Below are 24073 nucleotides of genomic sequence, written 5' to 3'. Positions count from 1 at the left end.
TTAGAGCAGAGAAAACTGTGGAGAACATATGCTGGATGGAATCGAAATGCTCCATATACTGGAAAAACTGTTCCTCAGGATCAACAACAATGTTAAACATGGTCCATTTAATTTAACATTTTCATTCCGGAACTACTGTACTTCCTTATTGTTCATTTCAACACAATTACATGAGTATTTCCCTCTTAAAAGCCACCCCCCCTCAAACAGCAAGACAGATGAGCACGCAGCACATCCCCACCTGTACTTCTGTTTCTCTAATTGAAAACATGGAGGGGATTTAATGAAGCAAATATTAAAGTATCTTTTTAATTTAACTCTTTGTTCAACAATCAAGCAACTGAACAGTGAAGGAGTCCGGATCTTTTACTTCTTCCATTGATGTCACCCATTGTTTACTTAATCACACCACGACCATGAACACAACTGGATTTTTTTTTTTTGAGGAAGGTTTATTAAAATTGTATTTTTCTACAAAGAAAGTAGCATATTCCAGCCTTAATTCTCACTTATGAAAATATGAAAACTAAGCTTCTTTCCTCATGTGTTTTATACAGTTGGTTGCCCCTTCTCACAGTGATGCTGCCTTTATTCAAATATGTTACACGTTGGGGCATAGACTTTTTCTAGTCTAGTTGAATCTCTGGCAAATTCTTCCTGAAGTCAGCATACTTGCTTGATATAATCTGTTAGGGAAATCTATCTGGATAGTTGTAGAAGGCCTAAAAGAAATGAGTAAAGCCTAGTCTATTAAGAAATTAAATTTAAAAAATGGACAAGAAGACTTTGGCTATTAAATAAATTTTTCCAACAGGTATAACTTGAATGAACCTCTCATATCAGAGTGTGTTCCAAAGCTAGTCAGAAACTCAAAAGCAAATTAAGCACAGTTCTGTGCCTTTGGGAAAATCACCAGGAAACTCTGAGCTTATGTTTCTTGTCTTTAAAATGGGGATAATATTTTGCCTTTTTAGGATTGCTGTGAAGACCAGAGACAATGTAAATAAAGCACATTTTATTGGGTCCTGGTAATTATTAATTGTTAGCTATTGTTATTATACTGGACTAATCCGAACTTCCCTTAGCATAATTTAAGTACTACTATAATGCAATTTTTGATTTTTGTAATATAAGTTCTTATTGGCCAAGGATTACTAGAGGCCATTGCTGAAGGAGGGGAAGGAATCAAAACAATGAAAACAACTATCAGGATTCATTTTCAACTTTCATTTATACATAACTTGATGCAGTGTGTGACTTTTATATACCCTCCAATTTGGGAGAACTGGCTTATGAACCATGAGGCTAGTGAATGGCCATGGATGAGAATGGAAGAATTAGATTCCATGTCTCATCAGTCTGTTGTTAGGGTTCTGAATTCATTGATATTTCACTAATTTATTCAGTAAACACTTATTGAGCCTCTACTCTGTGCAAAGTAGTGTTCTTTGTGTGGAGGGTTAACAACACTGAGTCAACCCTCAGTTGACATGACCCCTGACCCTATGGAACCTATGTAATCGGAGAAAGCGAGTGATGAACAAATAGATACCGATGACCCTACCAGATGGCACTAAGTGCTCAGGTGAAGACTAAAGCAGGGTAAGTAGAGAGAAAGTGAAAAGGAGTGCAGATTTTAGTTATTACACAACAATTCAAATTAGACAGGAGAGCCATAGGAAGAACAGGTCATTAGGTGACATTAGAGCAGAGACCTCAGTAACATAAGGAGGTGGTCATGAGAATGTCTACCTGAATGTCTACCTGCCATTTGGAGGAACAGCAATCCAGCCAAAGAGCAGGCAGGGCAAAGGCAGCAAGGAAGGGAAAGCACTGGCTGTGTGTAACAAGCAGTGGAAAGAAGCCAGCGTGACTGAAACTAACTCAGGAGAGGAAGAAGAAGAGAAGAAAAGCTGGAGAGCTAGGCTCGGTCTAGATATCTCTAGAGCCTTCTTAGGGCTACACCTTGAAAGTCAAAGTAAAGGCTTTGGGCTCCATTTTAAACGGGGTTGGGAGCCACGGCAGGGTCTTAATCAAGGAAATGTCATGATTCTAAACAAATAAAGGCCACTCTGGCTAAGTAAGAGTGACTTTCTAAGTTGAAGAGAGAGGGAATTCTTTAAAAAGCGAAAGCTTTTCTTTCTAAATTTTGGAAGTATAGTTTTAACATCTGTTACAACCCATCACAATTATTCCTCAATCACAATCATATAATTATACAGATTTGGTAATTATTGATCAGGGTAGATAAGCTAAGAGACAGACACAACTGAACTAAAATAAAATGTCTACTCTGATTCCCTGTGAAAAAAAGCAGTAAACAAATACAAATATCTCTCTTTTTTTAAATTTACAATTAAAAAATTATTTATTTTGGTTACTAAGTTGAAAAAATTTACACTTCTTACATAAATTTAAATATTTTAGGGAGCTAGATAATGTTAGTTTTCCAAAGGAGACTGGATTTAGGAGTCAGATAGCTAAAGTTTCAAATCTCATCCTCACCAATTCAGTTCACAAAATTCAAAGCTGATTACATTTTGGCAAGTTCTTAACCTCACTGATGTAAAGTCATTTCATTTATAAGTGTACGGCCAATAATACTGACTCTGTAGAGTTTTTAAAGAAGTTAAATTTGTAGCAATTAACTAAAATGGTGCAAGGAGCATAGTTTACTTCGTGGTAAATTCTGGTGTGTGTACCCTTGTGAAGCCACAGACTTTTGTCCCAGGATGGTAATGTGTAGATAGATAGATAGATAGATATGTAGATAGATAGATAGCTAGATCAAGGTAATAAGCTTTAGTGAAATTAATGAGTAAAATTAATAAAAGAATTTTTAAATAGAGCCACACTTAAAGAATCTGCAAATTGTTTTTCTTGGTCCAGGCACAGATTAATAAATTAAATGCTCATCAGTAAGAATAAATGCCAAAAGAATAGTTACCTGCTAATGAAAAATTAATCTGAATTTGATCATTTCTTTAAACATTTAAGCAATAATTTCATCGAGATTTCTTTATAATGGTACAACCTCTACCTTAAACACTGGATCAAATATTCATAAACCATGAATTATGACAGTGTGGCTAGCCAATTAAATATCTGAACTTGTAATAAATTAAAACTTCATATACTTCTTAATTTCAAATAACCTTCAAGTTGCCTTCAAAAAGGCAAGATCAAGGAATTTATTTTTTAGAGTAACTAAATGTTTAGAGACAGTGAATACAAATTGTTAATTTTTTTATGAAAATTTTCCATAATAAAAATTATTTTCAGGTAATAGTAACTCAATTTAATAGAATATTTGTTCCTGCAATAAGTTCAAAATATCTTAAAGAAAATTCTTCTTAAATGTTATGATTTTTAGGGAAAATAAAAATGTTAAGGAAAATAAAAATGTGTTGTAGTAGGTCGCAGGTTTTAAGATACATATAATTTATTTCAACTTGCTATTAACTTTATGTCTTTCACATCCACATGTGGTAGGGAAACTGGATATAGTGTTTTATGACAAAATAAATTTTCAGAAAAATGTACAATCTTAATTTTACAAGGTATAAATTACTCATTCCTTAAATTATAACCTTTCAGTTCGAATTGGGCTTGAGTTGTCAGAATACCACTTTACACACAAAAAACTAAGTCAGGGAGGCATGGGGAGAAGGCTGGAAGCAGGGAAGTTACCTATTGCAGTCATCCAGGCTAGCAGATGACAGCAGCTTACATTCAAGTGCCAGCAGTGGAGATGGGGGCATTAGTTTGCGGTTCAGTTGACTGTGGCGTGTGTCGCTGACAGACAATAAAGGAGTCAAAGGTGATGCCAATGTGTTCGGCCCAAGCACCTAGGTGACTGGCACCTGAGAGGAGAAATGGGATAGGGAGGGGATCAAGAGTTCTCTTTTGTCCACATTACATTTAAGAGCTTTCTTACACAACCACAGTGGCTACACCAAGGACGAAGTTGCAGATGTGAGTCTGGATAGGAACTGTGGATCAATGTCCATGTGGTATTTCATGGCCGAGACGTGATGAATTGAACGAGGGGGTGAGTGTAAATAGAGCGAATGTAGAAGAGGTCTGAGCAGTGAGGTCTGGGGTCCTCCAAAATTTTGAGGGGTTGGGGGAGGGGGAGGTCTCTGCAACAAAGGAGATTTACTTACGGGAGTGAGCACTGAGGTAGGGGAGAAGCTAAGAGAAGGCGCACTCTGGGAGCCAAGTGAAGAAAGCATCTCCAAAAGGCCTGCTCGACTCTGTCAAATGTGCTGAGTTTAAGGAAGGAAGAGACTAAGAATTAAGCTTTGCCTTTGGCCAAGTGGATGTGACCTTGTCAAGAACAGATGCAGTTTGGTGGGCATGGCAGTTTGATTCGGGAAAACTGAAAAGAGAATGAGAGGGAAGGCAATGAGTGGGTAGAGTTAGCCTAGAAGACTCCTGAGGGATTTTGTTCTAAAGGGGAGAAGAAAATGGGGCAACACTTAGAGAAGCTTCTGGTATCAGACGAAGGCTTTCTAGACACTGGGAGAGGCTGCAGCGTTTGCATGCTTCTTGGAATGACCCAGAAGAGATTAGGGGAAATGATGATGTAGGAGAAGGAAGAATAATTAATCGCCAAAGCAAAGTCCGTGTGTGTATGTGAGAGAGAGACGAGCCAAGGCACGTGCCAACTGAATTGAGAGCTGGTGCACGTGGGCTGTCGAATAGAGGAGGGACAGCCCACCACTGTGCAGAAGTGAATACAAGCTGCAGATGTAGAGTTAGGTAGATCTGGTGATGGGAAAACAGCAAAGGTCTCTTCTGATGGCATCTGTTTTCCCAGTGAGCAAAATAAAAGCAAAGGCATCCGCTCTGTGCCAAAGTGTGGCAGTGAACTGGTTGCTTGAACAGAGAAGAAATGGTATGAAGTAGTTCTCTCGGGTAGTGGAAATAGGACATACCTAGGAAAGGCAATAATGTGGCTGTCCAGGGCCAGATACCCGGTAACTTAACTATAAATCTTTGGATTGAGGGACATTCGTTGCCAAAAGACTTTTTAATTGATATTTTGTCTGTGAGTACAAATACTTATAACCATGATGATTTCTTATTTGATATATATTCTTTCATTGATGTATAACAAATGCACACATATCAAAAGAGCTTGGGCAAAAAGTAATGTGCAAATTGCATATAATGTATAACATATAAAACCATGTCCCTCATTTGATGGTTTTTTTGTCTAACTTTTCTGTCAAGGAATATAATATCACTGACAATCCAAATTCAGAATAAGAATCAGCTCTGATAAGTCATCAGCATGAAAAAAATTAGAGTTTTAAATATTTACACAAAAATCCTTCAAGTGTTAAAAACTGCATTACCATGCTGTCGGGAAAGAAAAAATGCCCAGAAGATGCTCCGTAATAATAATAATAAAGTATCTTGGATTCTCTTTTGAGTGATAACAAGAAAATGTGCTCCGTTAAATTGGTCACACTCCGATTATATAAAATCCCAAAATATTTCCAAACAAAGTGATCATCTTAAATTACTGACATATAACTATTCATTCTCTGCATCCTTTCAGTAACACTGAATTCTGGCAACGTTTTTTCCCCCTCCGGTTAACCCCTTTTATCCTAGACCTATTCCTCTGAGGGTCTTTAGCATCAAAGCAATAACTGGGAACCAGCCATAATTCCACCCCTGGTTTCTTAACGCAAGAGCCATGTATCTATCAGCTTGATATACTGTCTCCAAGATGCTATGTTGCTCAAAAAGCTTCTCTCAAGTTTAATATGACCCTCACGAGGCAAGCACTCTACAACCTCGTGAATCAACACATCTTGTCCAGTAAATACTAATTCTACAACGGCAACTGGGCTACCTCAATCTATAAATTCGAAGGAAAGGTGTTTTTACTAAAATTTCAAATTTAACCTTTTTTGGAAGGCAAAATGCATATAGACCATTAAGCAATAAATTAAATCACAGAGTGGACTAGTCTAGATGGTATAATCTTTTGAATGTCTGATTGCATTAAACTTTTGTATGATGTACACTTGTAGACTCTTCCCTAAACAAACAAACAAAATGCCCCAAATGTTCGCTCCATACAGATTTATAGCACTCTTGGGAGGAACTCTAAAAAGCAAAAACAGAGGCTTGTTTTTCATGTGGCCAGGGACTACCAAAGCTATAGTGACCAGAAGAAGAAATTTGTGGGGAAAAAATGAATTCACATTTTTTGCATATTCACATTCAAATATGCTTCACATACACACCAATGTCTCAGGACAGCCCACCAACTTGTTACTACTACAGTGTGATTTGGGGGTGTATGAGTGTGCATTTCAAAATACTGGAATAAAATGCTGCATTAAGGTATTAAAGAAGTCTATAGTATTTTGTATTAAATTCACACCTGTAATAAAGGATATTGAATGCCACTCTGCACAAGGTTCTTTGCTGGGGGTAGGGAAAGGGCAGAATAAACAGAAAGGGGGATTAGATCACCAACTTTTTATTTAACAGAGAGACAAGACATGACTCAAATAGCACAGAATGTGTACAGAGCATAAAAGAGGTGTAAGTGCTTCAGGAGTTTTAGAAGTTAGAAATTCACAACCAAATATGCACTGGACCTTGGCTTTCAGAGGAACAGACACGGTCATGGGGAATTGTTAAGTAGCTCACGTGGAGTCACCATGTCCTCAGCCTAATTCCAGTGCCCAGGATTCCCATCACCTCTGCTCGTGCTCATTCCAAGCAGATGTCATGCTTTCTACTGGTTTCACTTAAAATCTGACTTCAGCCCAGCTCACACTACTCTCTCATTTCAGAGATTAGATGGTTGGCATCCTCATTTAGGTGTCCCTGTTAACAAAGAGAAACCATGGCCTTTCATCTATATGCATCCTGGCTGCATCGCTGAATAGCCTGGCACATAGTCAAAAATCCCTGGATTACACATTTTCCTCTCATTTTCTGAAATAGCTACATATGAGCAAGGATTTTAAATTCTAGTTTCCAGAATGGAAAATTAAAGTTCAGACACATCTATTGAGTCGTTGAGTCATAAACAAATTGAAAACAGAAGGCAAGACTCCATTTCCCGTCACTAAACCATATGTCATTAAAAAAGATATTAATTATGAGGAATATGCAGATGTGCTAACAAATGGACAGTCAACCTTGAACACAAGGATGTACAAATAGAGCAGCATTAAACAGTGACAAGTAGGTTAAAACAGATTTAATGTTAGCGAAAGAGACTCTCATAAGAGTTAACTTTTGGAACACATACTGTGTGCCAGGTTCTTTAACATGATTATTTCCAATCCTTATAAGAGAGAACAAATATTAAACACATTAAATAAATATGAAAAAACCATTTACAATATTAAACAGATTAGTTTTTGTAAAGGTTGGATTTATTTTCTGTCCAAGTCATATTCTTCAATAGTACTTTCTGGTCTTATTTCTTTATCATAGCATCTCATTATCTATGAGGAACTTCACACAGAACTACTAGTATGAATTTGCCAGTCCTCAAGAAGGAGTCAAAGCCCACAGAAATTCAATGAAATGCAAAATGGAGAGGCCTTTACATTAGTAAGAGAAATAGATGTTTGAAAATTAAATGTTACCTAGAGGCATGTCATGGAAGTGATCTTTGACCACAGAAAGGTCAAAGCATTTTGAATTTGGAGGGCAGATAGCTTAAATGCTACCAAGTCTAACTTCCCACCAAATAAAGGATTCTTGCCTAAAACATCCCAAACAAGTGACGTTCAGGTGTCTGTTCATTACCAGTGATAGGAAAATAGTTGTTTTGTAAGTCACCCCATTATATTATTGTTCTTCTTGTTGGTTAGTTCTTTCTGAGGGAGAGCTAAAAACTGTATTATTTCTACAAAACTTAGGGTAAATATAATCTTTTGCCCATATCGGGACCTTCTGAGAGCAAAACAGGGGACTGTTAATAACCAACATGGGTGAATTGAGCTGCAGCAGGTATGAATTGGGACCATCTTGGGCAGTGGGTACATGTGGTTGTTCGTGCTAATGACACTGAACTCTTTGGGACCTCGCCTGAGTCACGCTGATCCCCGAGAACAAGCCATCACTACCGTTAGGGATAGAACTTCAGGCATTTTTAACCAGTCGTCCTCTTTTCCACTAAATTTCCCCATTTCCGGTTAAACATCTCTGTTCCCTCCAACGAGTTTCATATAAGAGGATTCCTCAACCACTATCTAGCCATGTTACCTGATTTGGATGTGTTCCATTTTGATAATGTCCTTTCAAACCATCAAGCGTTATACCTAAACTAAACCCTCCCTGTGTATTCTGACCAGGGCAGGACACAGGCATACTCTGACTTTCCTTCCTTCAAGTGACGCGGCTGAAACCTCACCGAGCATCTGAATTTTGGCCTGCTTGATATTGGAGTTCATCACTGTCATTCAGATTGGCTGTGTGGTTGATTCAAAATGGTCTTTGGATAGCTAAAGATGCCAAATCAATGATTTTTCAATGGACACATAGAATCTCGGAGGAATGTTATTAAAGAAGCAAAGTATTTAAGTAGATATCGTAGTGCCTAGGACAGTGCTTTGTATATGAAAGATGTTCTGTAAAAATGGACAGAATAAATGGATGAATAAATGGATAATGGATGAGTTGGCAAGAAGAAAGATGTGCCGGAAGAAATCTTTAACCTAGGACCCTAATAATTGTTCGGATCCAGACCCTATTTCCCATTTACAAATACAGACTCAATTATCTGAAAATGAATGCTTTTTTCAACATAAAAGAGATTAATTGCTTGGAAAATAACTAACACAGCAAACATCAAATTAGATCTGAAATACCACTTTACAAAACATTCATTTTATCACTGATTTCTGTCAATGTCTCTGTTTCACAGACGTGAAAACTGAGGTTAGAAAAAGTTAAGCAACATGTCTGAAGTACATGACTAGTAAACAGCATCCTATAGTTTCATACATGTCTCTTTCGTTTCCAAGACCATAATTCATCTCTCAACACCAAGGTGAAGCTTAAATTTAAGTCCAGCCATTGGTTTTCCCTCTAGTACGCCAAAGTAATGGTAATATAAGCTACTTGAGAGCAGAGATCTTTTCATTTCTTTCTGTAAACTTTAGAGCACTTAAATTTTGAGAATTCAATATTGCTCATCAAATAAATATTAAAGAAATGCTAAAATTTAGTTCTTGCAGAACAGAGCCCCCTTTTAAAAGCATGTATTTTTCTAACTATAAAATAACGCATGTTCATGGTAGAAAATTTGAAAGTTACCAAGCAAATGAAGAAAACAGTTATCCATAATTACACCACACAGAAATAGCCATTGTTAGACTCTTTCCTGTCTATCTTCTCTCTGTATATATAGTTAAATATATATATAATATATCATTTGAAATGATTATGCTGAATATTTTTAATATGTTATTTTGTAAACTTTGCTCACTTTACAGTGTATAGTGAAAACTCCCTATGTCATTAAATAGTTTTTAGTAACATAACTTTTCAAAATAATTGCATGTGACATTTTTATAAATGTAGAGTTTTCACTTAAAGCTGATATTGATATAGAATATCATTTTCAGTATTATAAATAATATTCAGAGTATCCTAATAAATGTACATTTTGTTTTGCTTTTTAGAATTGTTGAGTCAATAGGAATGAGTATTACCACCATTTCAGATATAAGCTGATAAACTGCTTTTCAGAAAGTTGTGTTTACTTATACTCCTATAGTAAGGTATGAATGATTCATTTCCCAGTATCCCCATCGAAATGAGTATTTCATATATGTGTGTATTTATGTATACTTATGCATATATAATATACAATAACATAACTATAGCATTAGAAACATTATTATATAATTATATGTTATTTAAAATACATATAATATAAAATATATACATTTAACATTATATTACATAAATATACTGTATAATTACATAAAATATATAAATTTAATAATATTTTAGATATATTATAAGATAATGATATGACATAATTACATATAATTTATATAAAGTATGTATGTATATAAAATATACAATCTATTAAGTCAGTAAATAATTAAAAGGCAACTACTTATAAGCCAGGCACTGTCCTATGCTCTGGGAATATAGTGATGAACAAATTAAAACAGTTTTATTAAGGAGAGAGAGACAATAGGAAAAAAAAAAGAGATAGAATCATTTCTTTTTTCCCCCCGCTTTTTATGAGTTCTTTTTATTCCCCAGCTTTATCGAGGTATAATTGACAAATAAAACTGTATATTTAAAGTATACTGTGGGATGAATTGACAGATGTAGACATTGTGAGGTGATTAACACAAACAAGTTAATTAACACATCCATCACCTCACAGTTACCTTTTGCGTGTGTGTGTGGTGAGAACATTTTAGCAAATAAGAAGTAGTTCTAATGTAAGGGATTGGGCGTGATGAGGGAGGAGGTGGAGGCAAAGCTGATACTTTAGGTGGGGTGGGGGGGAGATCATATTTGAGCTGAGACTTATGAATCACTGGGGGATGCACATCTCGGGCTGGCCCAAGACAGGGGCACGCTTGGCCTGAGCCTGGAAGGCGGTGTGGCTTGAGCACAGCTAGTGAGGCAGAAACTGGGAGGAAAAATGTACAGAGGATTTGGTGATGGAACAGAGGTGGGAACGCAGAGGGAGAAAGAAGCCTGAATCCTAAATTTCAGGTCAAAGTGACTAACTAAGATGAGATCGTTTTCTGAGATGGGTCTACTGGGGAGGAGTGTTTGGTATGCACTGCATTCATTTGACCTTAAAATTGGACCATGAATTAGAAGGTGTGAGTATTGCATTACTTTTACACTTCCTTGTGATTGCTCTAAGTGCCAGGCTGGGACTCAGTCATGGGTATCTTGATTTAAAACTCCATCTTTTTTCTTGTTTACCATGCAGCCTCCTGAGAACCCACTTCCTGGTTCATGGATGGTAACTTCTTGCTGTGTCTTCACAGCAAGGGGCTTTTGGGGGCCTCTTTTATAAGAGTACCAATCCCATTCATGAGGGCCCCACCCTCATGACTTCCCAAGGTCCCACCTCCTAACACCATCACATTGGGGTATAAGGTTTCAACATATGAACTTGAGGATGACACAAACATTCAGACCATAGCAGATAGGTGACTTGCACAAGTGCATATAGCTAAGAAGTGGTTGAACTGCTGTTTGAATCTAGCAACTTGTCTCCAAAACCCAAGCAAGTACCTGTTATTTTAAGCAACGCCTTTTAAAGTGACTCAGTAAGCCAGAATCTTGCCCCTACTCACACGCACAGAAAGAGTTTTGCCTCCTTTCCCTGCTTCTTCCCCATCTGTCCTCAGGAGTCCAAAGAACCAATTCTGAGTGTGGGTATTGCTTTGAGGAGTGGAGAAATCTTATAGCTAGGAGGTTTGGAATGAAGACATTTTTGAAGCTTATTTATTTTTTTTAAATGATTATGTCATTTAAATCTTGAGGAGGCTTATTTGGGGGTAGAGATTTGGAAAAATTGCCCCTGTCTTCCTTAGTCTGTCTCAGTTTCTCAAGGATTTTTTTCCCCTCTCTTTTCAAGGTACCTTTGGCTCTCAGATCTCCCAGAAAGGTCTCCAGAGAAAAATAGAAAAACAAGATGCTTGGCAAGGGCTACAGGTTTTATGGATCCAAGTTAAAAAAATGATGACATTCTCTCAAGGTTGTCACCAGGGTCATAGAGAAGTATTTAGGACAAAAGCCCTGCCTAGAAAGCATGTGCATAAAATAAAAATTTTGTAAAAAATCCATCATTTACCTCTTAGCCCAGTGACAAAACATTATGGAGTATGTCGTTGAATAAAACCTGAAGACAGTACTTTTATCTTTGGTCTTTCACTGGCTCATTTGGGTTTACATTTCTGAGGGAAACCCAAAACCTCACCAACATTTTACTGGTGTGAGACTACCTCAATCAAAATTGGTGCAAATATTTGTCAAAAGTTACACAAAACCCAACTGGCAGATCTCACATGGCTCCAGTAATTGTTCTTCATGAAATGAAAAATTACCCCCATGTTCACTAAGAATGCTTTATTTAGAATGGAAAAGAAGCAGGAATATCCCTAGTTACAGTTTATAATAAGAGTAATATAGAAAGGGGCAGCAGGGGTGAGTCAAGGGCACCAGAATAAAAAGACACCACTGAATACTAACTGCTATTGACCATTTTGAGAAATGAAAGATTCCACTTCATATCAGCATCCATAGGACCAAGGCAACGTACCTCTACCTTCATTTCTCTTTGTGGTTTAAGATTAAAGAATTGCTTAAGATTACTCTGCAAGACAGTTTCAGTGAATTTGTCAACCAGGAAACCTCAGACAGACGGAAGTCATCCTCCGCTAATTTTGAAATACCCCAAAGCTGCGAATGATGCAGCTCACCGCGCTCAGAGAAAAATACGGACTTTGAATTTCATTAGATACATTATTTGTTCAGCTGGGAGTGGAACTGTCTCTTTGTCAGACTAATTAGAGACCCTAACGTTGGTGGTCATAATGTCCAAAAGATTTTTTTTTTTGTTACATCTCAAGCCACCAACCAAATTTTATTCTTTTTCCTTGGAGAGACTTCCTTGATTTAGACACTCTATTTAAGCCTTTGCTTTTGACATTTGAGTTCCTCTTAGTATTCCTAAGAGTACTTCTTAGTCTTCCTATTATTTTGAACACCATCCTACTCGTCCAAATTAGTTTCCAGGCAGCACAGATTAAATTATTTTTCCCTGAAAATCTGATTACTTGGGCCCTTTGTGTAGAGGACTGGTTATAAAGGTCATCTTAACAATGGGATTGGACCTAATATTCAAGTTGATTAATTAATTACTCAAATAATAACTAGATCTAGCCTTAAAACACTCAGATTATATATCGGGCCTCCCTTACCTCAATGGGCCATTAATTTCACATTCTCTATTAGGAAGACTAAAACAATAGTCATCAGCAGGATAAAAAATGCTGAGACTTCTAAGAACTGATTTCAGATCATAAATTGTAGAGTTAGAATCAGAATTTGAGAATATAAAACGATGCTCATTTGACCACAATCATGATCAATAACTATGTGTAACTTAGTTTATGTGATTCAAATCCATAATCAGACTATTAGTGAGTTATTTGTTTCTAGTAATTTAGCCACACAAGTGCTAAATTTTATAGCGCTGGTATCAGAAAGTATATGGAATTAATACCAAGGAATTTTGTCAGTTTTAGGTTTATATACCTGGGGAATTCAGAAGTAGAAAATACATGTATTAATATTAATAACACTTCTTTAATGTATATGTAGCACAAATTACAATACCTACTTTTGAAGACTAGCATGGTAATCAAAACATAGCTTTGCCTAGAAGAAAGCATAGATCATCCCCAATTCCCAAGAATCTTCAATTAGTAATTTCAAAAATGATTATTAGGTATATTGCATAAACATGACAGGATCCACCTGCACCTTAAAAGTTTAATTCAAATGTTTCCTTTACTTCAGGAATCAGTAGCCATTAAAAAGGGGGTGCTAGTTTGTTGCTACCCATTCTGGTCACTTATGGTTGGAGGATATACCTTTGCGAAGTAATACACAATTACTATGTGACCAGCATTATGTTATATTCTTTGCATGCATTTATCATACATAATTCCCTCAGTGTCAAACTTATGAGGTACTTACTACCATTTCTCCTGCTTTATGGCAAGAAAAAAATGAGGCAAAGCATATATGATTGTATAACTTAATTTCTTAATTTGAACCCAATCTGGTTGATTTTAGAATCCATGCTCTTAATCACAAGGGTAATTTGCTTGTGTGTGAGTGTATATATGTGTGTAGGAATTACAGATAAACAGAGGAGATAAAGAATATGGTACTTTTGTGTGTATCATTTTTATCCTGTATACAATTTTTTTCTCCCTCAAGCAACTTCTAATCTCATATTTTCTCAGGAACTAAGAATTGGCAAATGTTATTTTTTTATTTGTTTTCTAAGCAAGGAAGGATTGACAAAAAGAGAAAAGTTAACTTCAGATTATCAAGAATGTTTCACCGGACAAATGTATTTAAATTTTAGAGATTTAAATACATTAAATACAAATGTATTTAAAATTTAGAGATTTTAGCCTAGCCAGCATCAATTCACTGATTCTACAGTAAGGACTGTGTTTGGCCATGTCACCAACAGACAGAATAGCAGAAATAACTGTATGTTTTATTAAAAACCTGTTTTTGTCTCTCTCTCTTTTTTTTAATCTTAAACTCTAATTTAGTTGTTGTTCCCTTAGGTACGAAGTACACAGTTCATAATTCATTTGATATAAAATGTCAGTTTAGATTCTTGCCTGTCTTTGATACATGAGAAAAAACATGTACATTTCAATTTCCTCAATGCCAGAAATACCAGGAATAACCCCCCGCTGTGCGTCTCAGAGACCTCTGTGTTAAATTAAACATCAAGATCCCGAAACTGTGGGGAAGGAGATTTCCAAGACAGAGAGTACAAATACATGAGACAGAGGGAGACAGCTAATGCCTTTCCTATCAGTGGCGTGATATCTCCCAGAGAGCATCTTTGATTCTCAAATTAGTCCTCACTTATAATTTAATATACCACAACCAGTCTGCTGTTTCCTTCCATGTGGCTTTCAGAGGCGATGGTTGGAATCATCAAGGAAAATAAACATTTTGATGTTTGGGGCTTGGTTTAATTTTCAACCTAACTAGTGATAGTTTATGTATATTCTGTGCTTATTATTATGTGTCACGCTTTCTATTCTTTAAAAAAATAGTCAGGCACTTACTTCTATGCCAGCTGATCTTCCCAGGGCACACCCATCCTTTCCCCCTTAACCAAAACCCACTGAGGATGGTTATGTGATGACAAAATCACTTTTCAGATGAACAAATTGAGGTCTAGAGAGGAGATAACTTTCCCGGGGTCACGTGATCAATAAATGAACACGCTGGGGATGGTGGGTGGTGGTGAAGTTCAAAGTCAGATAGTTTGACAGATGCTGCAGTCAATGTGCTTAACAAATAAACAGTTTAAGACACACGCTTCCTTGATTTAGAGAGTCAAACATGTGAACGAGAGTCAAGCCTTCTTTTGTGGATATACCCTCAACCTCAGGCTTTCATGAGGAAGGTGGTCCTCCTTCCTGAGGGCCCAGAAGACACAGAAGGTCCTTCCTGAGACCACATCAGGGAACGATTCCCCTACATGCTCATACTGTTCATACTGCTGGGCTCGCCAATATTCCACGTGGAATTAAGCGTCCTCATCTGACTGATGTGCTTTTAATCTGTTCTTGAAACATTGTTTTAGCATGGGGAGAAAAAGATTCATTCAGTCAGTCATTCCTTTCTACAAATATGAGCTTTCTTGCTCTTTCTATGAATTTTAAAAATTCTTCCAAAATTAACATCATTAGATAAACTCAGACTCTCTTTATAAGAGTGTAAATTATGTACAATCAGAAGATCTGTTCCTTTCCCTTGATATATAGAGAGCATTAACACAGGAAATTCAATTTTAATATAGGCCCAAAGAGAGGACAATTTAGTAATTAGCAATAACGACACCATTCTTACACACTAGTGTTTGGGATAAATGTATTTTCACAAGTTCTAATGAGATTGTCTGTTGTACACCTACACAAAAGCCTCTGCACCAGCAATTCAAATCTGAAAACTTAAATTTTCTATTACGAGCCAAAGAAAGAAGTGTACATTTTCACTCATGTCACTTGAGAGCTAAAAATTGAGAAAAAGAAAAATTTTCAGAAAAGTTAAATGCGTCTTTTCTCCTAAATAGATAAATATGAGGTTCTTTTAATATTCTCTTCTTCTAACTAGAGTTTATCTTAGATATAAAGTCATGGGGGAATATGAAAGAAGTTGGTCGAAATACTTGGTGGGCAAGTAAGTATCTGTATCCACACACTGGGAAAGGATGTTCCAACTGGTCAACTCCATAACATTGTTTCTGCTTAGTGCTTCTTTGTAAGGCTATAAAAAGTCTGCTTTAACTGAATTTTCTTCTTCTCATTAGATTGTAAACTTTAAGCATTTTTGGGTCATGAAGCCAAGTGAGAACAGGTCTCTAGTTCACTGGCAACAGGTTCTGAACACCTGATACTTCAACCAAACAATTCTGTTGAAATTATATTTGGTACCACTGTAGAGTCAAGCCACATAGAAATGGTCAGTGGAAGGTGTTTCAAATAGATAAGAGTGCAGTGGCCCAGAACCAGGTTTCTGTAGCCAGTCTCTAGGTTTGAATATGGTCTCTGCTATTTACTAGTTGCCTGACCTTAATGAACTAGTTGCAAGCCAATCTCTTTTCCTCAGCTTCCCCATGTGTAAGTAGGGATAATAGTATCCCTTTCCTCATAAAGTTTTCAAGAAATAAGTGAGTTAATATATGTAAAACAACACCTGCATCTAGAAAGTACTATCTGAGAAGTCATTATATCAAAGAAAATTATTTTTATCAAATAAAATATGACATCATCTTAATTGTTGTCTAGGCACCCGGAGAACAAATTCAGCCAACTTTGTGGAGTTGTATCTGTGAACTCCTAGAAGGAAGAATCTTAAGTACGAGGTCTGATAGACAGCAAACTCTGGAATTCAGGATAAAGACATCACTGACTTGAGGAAACACATTTAAAAATCCCACAGAGGAGGGGAAGCCACAAGATGTTCATTAAGGAAAATTCCCCAGAGGGAGCAGACTCAGGCTTTAGTTACATGGGGTTCCTTCTAACAGATGTTCTGTGTAGGGATGCAATAGCTGAGGAAATTCAGCTGACAGTGTCTTGACGGTAGGGCCGGTTAGTGCCCCCTTAGGGCACAAAACACCACGCCTGTTGCTTTTTGTACCACAGGTAGGACTCAGCCTCTGAAACTGGTCATCCATGGTATCTCTTTCTGCCCCACTCAGGGAGACTGGGAGCAGTATGTCAGCTCCCACCAACTGGAAAGACCTCAGGTCTTGAGAATGGAGCTTCTAGAATCAAAGACACATTGAGCGTAGGGGCCCGTTCCACCTATTTTCCCTCAGTAATTCTGTGTCCCAGTGATAAGTGTGGCATAGAGCCATAGATAGGATCATGTCATATTTTTTATTTGAAGGTATTTTAAAAATGATCTAGTTCAGTGGTTTTCAAACTTGGGCATGCATTCCAACAACCCAAGGTGGGGGGCATCTACTAAAATATAGATTGTTTGGCCCCATCCTCAGAATTTCTGAGTCAGTAGGTTGAAGAAGGGGCTCCAGATCTGCATTTCAAACAAGTTCTCAGGGAACACTGATATTCCTAGTCTGGGATCACACTGCGGGAACCACTGATCTAGGTCAAGTCTGTCATTTTAGAGATGAGAAGCCTGCATCATAGTCAAGTAAAGTTATTTAACTCAGCCCAAAGAGCGAATTAGTGCAAGAATCATTGCTAGAGCTGAAAGCAGCGGAGAAGGGTCTCAGAAGATTGCCAGATGAAGAGGTTCAGAGGAGCACCTTTGGAATGGGGTCCACAATTTCATCATCAAGGTCGTTATTTCATTTCACATCGGGTTTGCTTCCTGAGGTTTACACATTTGAGAGCTCGAACAAAAGCAAACACATATGTTGAGCTGCCACAGTTTGGTATGATTTTCAAGAAGTTATTAAACTTCTCTAAAGCTCACTACATTTTTCCTTTCTCTCAAACATCTTGCAATTTAAACTCATTTGTTTTTAAGTGGCAGGAAACCTAACACACACAGGCTTAAATAATGAAAGGGGTTGGCCCCTGTGATGGAATAATCCAGGGAAAAAGTTGATTTTCGGCAGAACCACATTCATGGGATCAAATGGTATCACCAGAATCCCGTCTACCTCCTTCCCTCAGATCTGCTCTGCTTTTTTCCATGTTGGCTACCTTTTCAGACCTTCTGAGGGGCGATACGACTGGTGGCAGATTCAACTGAATCCCAGGTTAAAATCCAGGGCATGACCTATGCCTCTGTTGGCTATACTGCATCTCATTGACCCTGACTGGAACATCTGTAATACCTGAAAACAATTACTGTGGCCAGGGGCTTATGATGTTCTTAGCATGTGAGGGTCCAGGGTGCTCAGAGGGAAATTGGAACACTGTAAGCAAAAGAGGATGGAAAGGGTGATGGCATATTGGATGCAAAAATAACACAAGGCCATTGTTACAGCACTACTAATTTAGTAGAATGTGCCCAGAGGCAATGTAAATGGTGAGAGGGATCTGGAAAGAAGAAAAGAAAAGGAAAGGAAAGGAAAGGAAAGGAAAGGAAAGGAAAGAAAAGAAAAGAAAAAAGAAAAGAAAGAGAAAGAAAGAAAGAAAGAAAGAAAGAAAAAGAGGGAGAGAGAGAGGGAGGGACGGAGGGAGGGAAGAGAGAGTGAGAGAAGAGACAGAGAAGATCAACTATGAGTCCTCTATCCATCACCATCCATCCATTCATTCTGTCCTTGCCATGGAATTATACTCCAGTAGATAAGCATGATACATACATATGAAACATTTAAATAAAAATGGAAGATGGTGTAAGTTCCAAGATGATCAAAGTGTAAAGAGGAGCGCTCTCAAAAAGTGCGCACTAGACACCCTCACATTTCTATTTTCATTTAGTTCAGTTAATTCATAATCATGAATATCATAGTGGCTGTTTGCCCACTGCTGTCACAATGTGTACTTCGTTAAGTGTGTAGAGAACCTTCAGACTCTGGCTGATCTATATCTCTTTGTAGAGATACAGTAAGAATCTTCTTGAAGTTCTTAAGGAAAAGAGATTGGAAATATGGTCTTTAAGTACCTAAGATATATAAAGAAGTTGTCTCACTTTTGTAAAAATATTTATGCAGACAGGTAAATGCTCATAGAATTTTATGCAAGACAGGCATAGAGTCCGTCTATGATAACAAAGGAAAAAGAAAAGAATAAGAGATTATTGTTTTAAAAAAAAGCAAAACTTTCTTCAGGGCACTATAAGAATTCAAATAAAACTTCAAGTTGCTTTCAAACTGCAGAGCCAGTCAGACAGACATGATTTTTTTTAACCTTAAAGTTATAGATAAACCTTTATTCCAAGATAAAAAAAAAAAAAAAAAAACAGAAAGGGGAATTGTACTTATTCTTTTTAAAAATATGATTTTTCAATATCAATGGAACTTAAAGGGATAATATTTCCCACCCCTCTCCCCTGGTAAAGTAGAAGTGTGATTTTTTTTTTTTTTTTTTGTCTCTCTCTTGCCCCAGGATGCTCTAAAGATGGCACTTAATTGTGTGTGTGGGCCTGTGTGTTTCTATACAAACCACACGAGAGTATGCAAATGCGGGAGGCTGGCAGCCCTTTGCTGGAGGCTTGTTGAGTCCACAGTAAGCACACTTCAAAGTTCCCTCGTCTTCTTCCTGGCTCAGAAGTTAGTCTCTTTCTACAGTGTTTTTATAAGCAGGACGTTCATTGCCAAGATGGTGAATATGGAAAGTGAGGAAAATTCCACAAGTTGTAAAATAGAAATGTATCCTTCTCTTTGGCTTATGTAATTTTACAAACACACACACACGGAGACACAGAGCAGGGTAAATAAACTATCAGTTCTAAGAAGGTAAAGGTAAGGTTTTTCATAAAGGGATGAAAGCTTGTTTAAGACAGTTATAAATAGGGGCAGCTATAAATTTGGTTTTATTCTTATAACATACTTCGGAGAAAGCACAGGTTCAACTAAATGGCCCTGGTATGTGCTTCCAAAAGCACACTATTTCTTTTATAAGAATTTAGAGACTTTTTACTCATTGAATTTGCCTACCTCATCACTTTGAATGGGTTGATTTTTCCAGGGGAAAAAGAGCAGCACGTTTGGAAGACACACACAGAAGTAGAACATTCTGTACAGCTATTCTAAAGATTCATATGAACTGGTTGTAATGGAAATCGTGTAGCTTTTAATATGCTGAAGGTAAAGACAAACTGTGTGTTTATGCTGTAGAATGCTCTTGTAACGAATGCTATTCTCCACAATCCTATATCTTCACTGTTGCTTTTACATCCTAAAAGGCAGCTAAACTCATCTTTCCTTCTGCCCTCTGTATGAGGTAAGATACCATCTTGGTCTTTTGTTTATTTCAATTTCTAACCTACAGCTTATTTTTTTTTAATTTAGAACCCTTTGCATTCTTTCCATTTTTAAGTTATCTCCTGGCCACTTGCACCTTGAAGTTTCAACTTACATCTTGCAAATAATTCAAAGTGGATTCAGAGCAGATGAAAAATGGAAAACATGTGCTGATGGTATCTATATTTGCACACTGCAAGCAAACTTTTACATTTTGGGGGATTATTAATTTCATTTAAAAAAACACAAAAAATAGCATCTTGACGTTGTACTGAACAGATTTGAAAAGGCATGGCAATATTTTATACTTCTCATTGCTACAGCTACAGAAAAAGTGTAAGATAAAATGAAGCTTGAATTTGCAACTCTTGTTTACTTATTTATTTTTTGGCCTACCCCTGCTTTTTGAGCTTCTAATTGCTCCTAATTCTCTTGGGCATCCTGTCATAAAAATGATATCATTTTCCCTATGGTTGGTCCATAGCGCTACCTACCGTCCACTCCTCTGAGGTCTTAGGGTTTTCAGGTGGGATGAGAAAAAAGGAAAGAAAATTCAGTTCTTTCCTTTAGAAACTGAAGGAGAAAAACAAGTTCACTGAGCAAGTCATACCACAAGTCTGAGACTCAGTTCCTAATCAATTGAAGGACTATAGTCAATGATTTATTCTTCCTTTCTTTTCTTTTGTTTAAAGGCAAAGCTACTGTAACATTTAACCTAAGAGATTTGATAGCACTGTCCCACCCCTCCTAAGAGTGCAGGCTGCTCCCAGGGCACTCATCATTCTGCTTCCTTTAAAGCGTTTCCTTTCCTTCTGGTGCATAGTTGGTACTCTCTTGACCTAACTACTCTTAACTGACTTGCTGGATTAATGAAAAAATTTCCATTTACTCTGTAACATACCAAGAAGGATAGTCAACTGTTTTAGTCCAAAGGCTAAGTTTTGCGGTCACCAGTAGACTTAGTTGTATTTTCCCCAAATGACAACTACCTACAATCACGAGAAATAATAGAGTGGCTGTATTAAATTGCTAAGTTTTTGAGATGGTTTGAGTACACAGTAATACATAACTGAAAGAGAATTCCAGTCTTTTAAAATCTAAAAGAAAATTAATCCAGCAGTTTGATCTCTGAAAAATCAGTGGGTGACATTATTCTTTTAGAAATATTATTGGGCAAAAATTATATGTTACATTTTAAAAAGCAAATATTTCACTTAGTTGTTCAAAAGTGCATTTACTGAACAATTACTATGCTTTCCTATTTGGTGAAAAATGAAATAAACTTTTTTTTTTTTCATTTTTGAGAATGAAATAAATTCCAAGATTTAACTTTTTAAAAAAGATGTATGTGAGGAAAATTTGGAAAAGGTGAAAAAACATTACCAAAAAAATTCAAATTCTTCTCTCTTGGCTTAGCATTAACAAAATTATAAAAGCATTTATTTATGAATAAAAATATACATATAATGGAAATGAAAAAATAATCCGAAAAATTGTATTTAATAAGTGGCTCAGGGGCTTCCCTGGTGGCGCAGTGGTTAAGAATCTGCCTGCCAATGCAGGGAACACGGGTTCGAGCCCTGGTCTGGGAAGATCCCACATGCCGCGGAGCGACTAAGCCCGTGAGCCACAACTACTGAGCCTGCGCGTCTGGAGCCTGTGCTCCGCGACAAGAGAGGCCGCGATAGTGAGAGGTCCGCGCACCACGATGAAGAGTGGCCCCCACTTGCCGCAACTAGAGAAAGCCCTCGCACAGAAACGAAGACCCAACACAGCCAAAAATTTAAAAATATATAAATAAATAATTTTATATATATATATAAAAAAAGCAGTGTGTTCTAAGAAAGAAAAAAAAAAAATAAGTGGCTCAGTATGAATACAAGAAATCTATCAGGAAGAAATGTGCTGCTTTTCTGGGTGTTGAAATCCCAAGATAAGCAATGAGAGTTTGATGTAAAAATCACTTGAAAATTATGATCCGGAGGTCATAGAGGTAGATATTTAAGCTATTTCAAACGGAAAATCACTTCTCATCCTTCTTGCTTCATCATCCAATACACATCACAACCACCCCTGAGCAGGGCTATTGGGTTGGCCATATTTATGTCACCTATGTCACTCTGAGGGCTTAAAGTAGGAAGGGATAGAGATGTAGCCAGACAAAATTATCCTGGTCTCCCCAGCATGTACCAAAAACTGTGATTTTCACTTGCCCTCTCTCCAGGGCATTTTCCAGCCTTTGGAGATAAAAGGGTTCTGCACACTCAATTCCAAAGTGTTTGTGGTGGGGGGGTGGTTTCCCCCATGCCACTAAGCCAAGCTCTGGACACTAGCTGAGTGTCCTACAATTCAGCTCAATTCTGACACTATCAACCGGAAGACAGCATCAGATTCCACAGGGTAAGGGCTCAGTCCCTCAACACTGCTCCTTTCCAGTCCTCCTCCCTGCCACCTCTAATGCCATTCACAAGCCTAGATTGTCACCTGTGCTTCTGACTAAATGGAAGGTTCCAATGTCTTTGTCAAACTGGAGGTTCCAATGATCCCCCTCCAACTCAGGATGGCAAGTCAAGGTTGTTACCTATACTTTGGCTATAAATCAGGTTCCCACAATCCCCTTTTTGGGTTCTGTTAATTTGCTAGAGTGGCTCACAGAACTCAGGAGATCCTTTTACTCACTAGATTTCTGATTTATTACAAAGGATACAACTCAGGAATAGCCGGATGGAAGAGATACGCAGGGCGAAGAATGTGGGGAGCGGCGCGGAGCTTCCATGCCCTGCTGAACTCCCCACTCTCCCCAGTATCCACGTATTCACCAATCTGGAAGCTCTCAGAACCCCATCCTTTTGGGTTTTTATGGAGGCTTCATTACAGCGGCGTGACTGATTAACTCATTGGCCATTTGGGACTGAACTCAATCTCAGGTCCCTCTCCCCTCCCAAGAGGTCAGGAGTGGGTGGGATTGAAAGTTCCAATCTTCTAACCACATGGTCTGCTCCTCTGGCAACAAGCCTCTGTCCTTGGGCGCTTTCCAGAATGCATCTCATCAACATAACAAAAGAGACTTTTATGGCTCTCTGTGTTTAGGAAATTCCAAGGGATTTAGGAGCTCTGTGCCAGAAACAGGTACCAAGCCCAGTTATATATTTCTTACTTTAGATCACAATATTGCAAGAGGCCAGAAAAGAGTCTTAGTAGGAACAAAGAAAACAGCAAGCACCAAATATTTATCAAGACAGGCACTGTGCTGAGCGCGCTACATAAACTGTGTTGTTTAATCCTCTATCAGGCGGTAATCATCATCACGCCTGTTCAACCGAGGAACAAAATGAAGCTCAGATCGGTCTGTGGATTCTCTCCCAGTCCCTCAGCCAGTGAGTGAAAGAAGGGGAATCAAATCCAAGTTTGCAGGATTCCAAAGTCTATGCTTTTACAATGTGTCTAAGTGTTCATTCCAAATGGATTTCACTCCTTTTCTTTCATGGATGTTTTAGGTTGGGGGGGGGGGGAGGTCAAGACAAGGAGAGAGAAACTAAAATAAACTCTAAGAAACCACTCACAACCATTTTGCTTTTTTTAGTGTTTGCTTGTCTAACATCACATCGTTGGAAAAGGAATACATTCCTCAAGCCTAGTATTTTTATGAAGTTTGTAGATTATACTAATTCTCACCAATTTTAAGGTATAAATGACAAACTGTTTACTGTCATAGAAAACTGGATTAAGTTCACAAACTAAGGTGGCTCCGAGTTCCTTTCACTGTTACAATAAAGCAGTTCAGAAAAAGATAAATAGAATAAAAATATTTCTTTTGGAAAAATATAAAACTTTCATAAAAAATCTGTTTCTAGCTCGTCAGTATGGAATTTGTCACTAATC

At 37.5% G+C, this 24073-nt stretch overlaps 1 protein-coding gene across 1 annotated transcript in view; it reads right to left on the bottom strand.

Annotated features, from left to right (window-relative positions):
• Positions 1-24073, bottom strand: part of USH2A (usherin) — an 800956-nt gene that overhangs the window by 299342 nt on the left and 477541 nt on the right. The window lies entirely within an intron of this gene.

This window comes from Balaenoptera acutorostrata, chromosome 1 (genome assembly GCF_949987535.1).
Source record: "Balaenoptera acutorostrata chromosome 1, mBalAcu1.1, whole genome shotgun sequence".
Taxonomy (NCBI): Eukaryota; Metazoa; Chordata; class Mammalia; order Artiodactyla; family Balaenopteridae; genus Balaenoptera; species Balaenoptera acutorostrata.
Note: the sequence above shows the minus strand (reverse complement) of the source record. Positions and strands in the feature narration are given on the sequence as shown.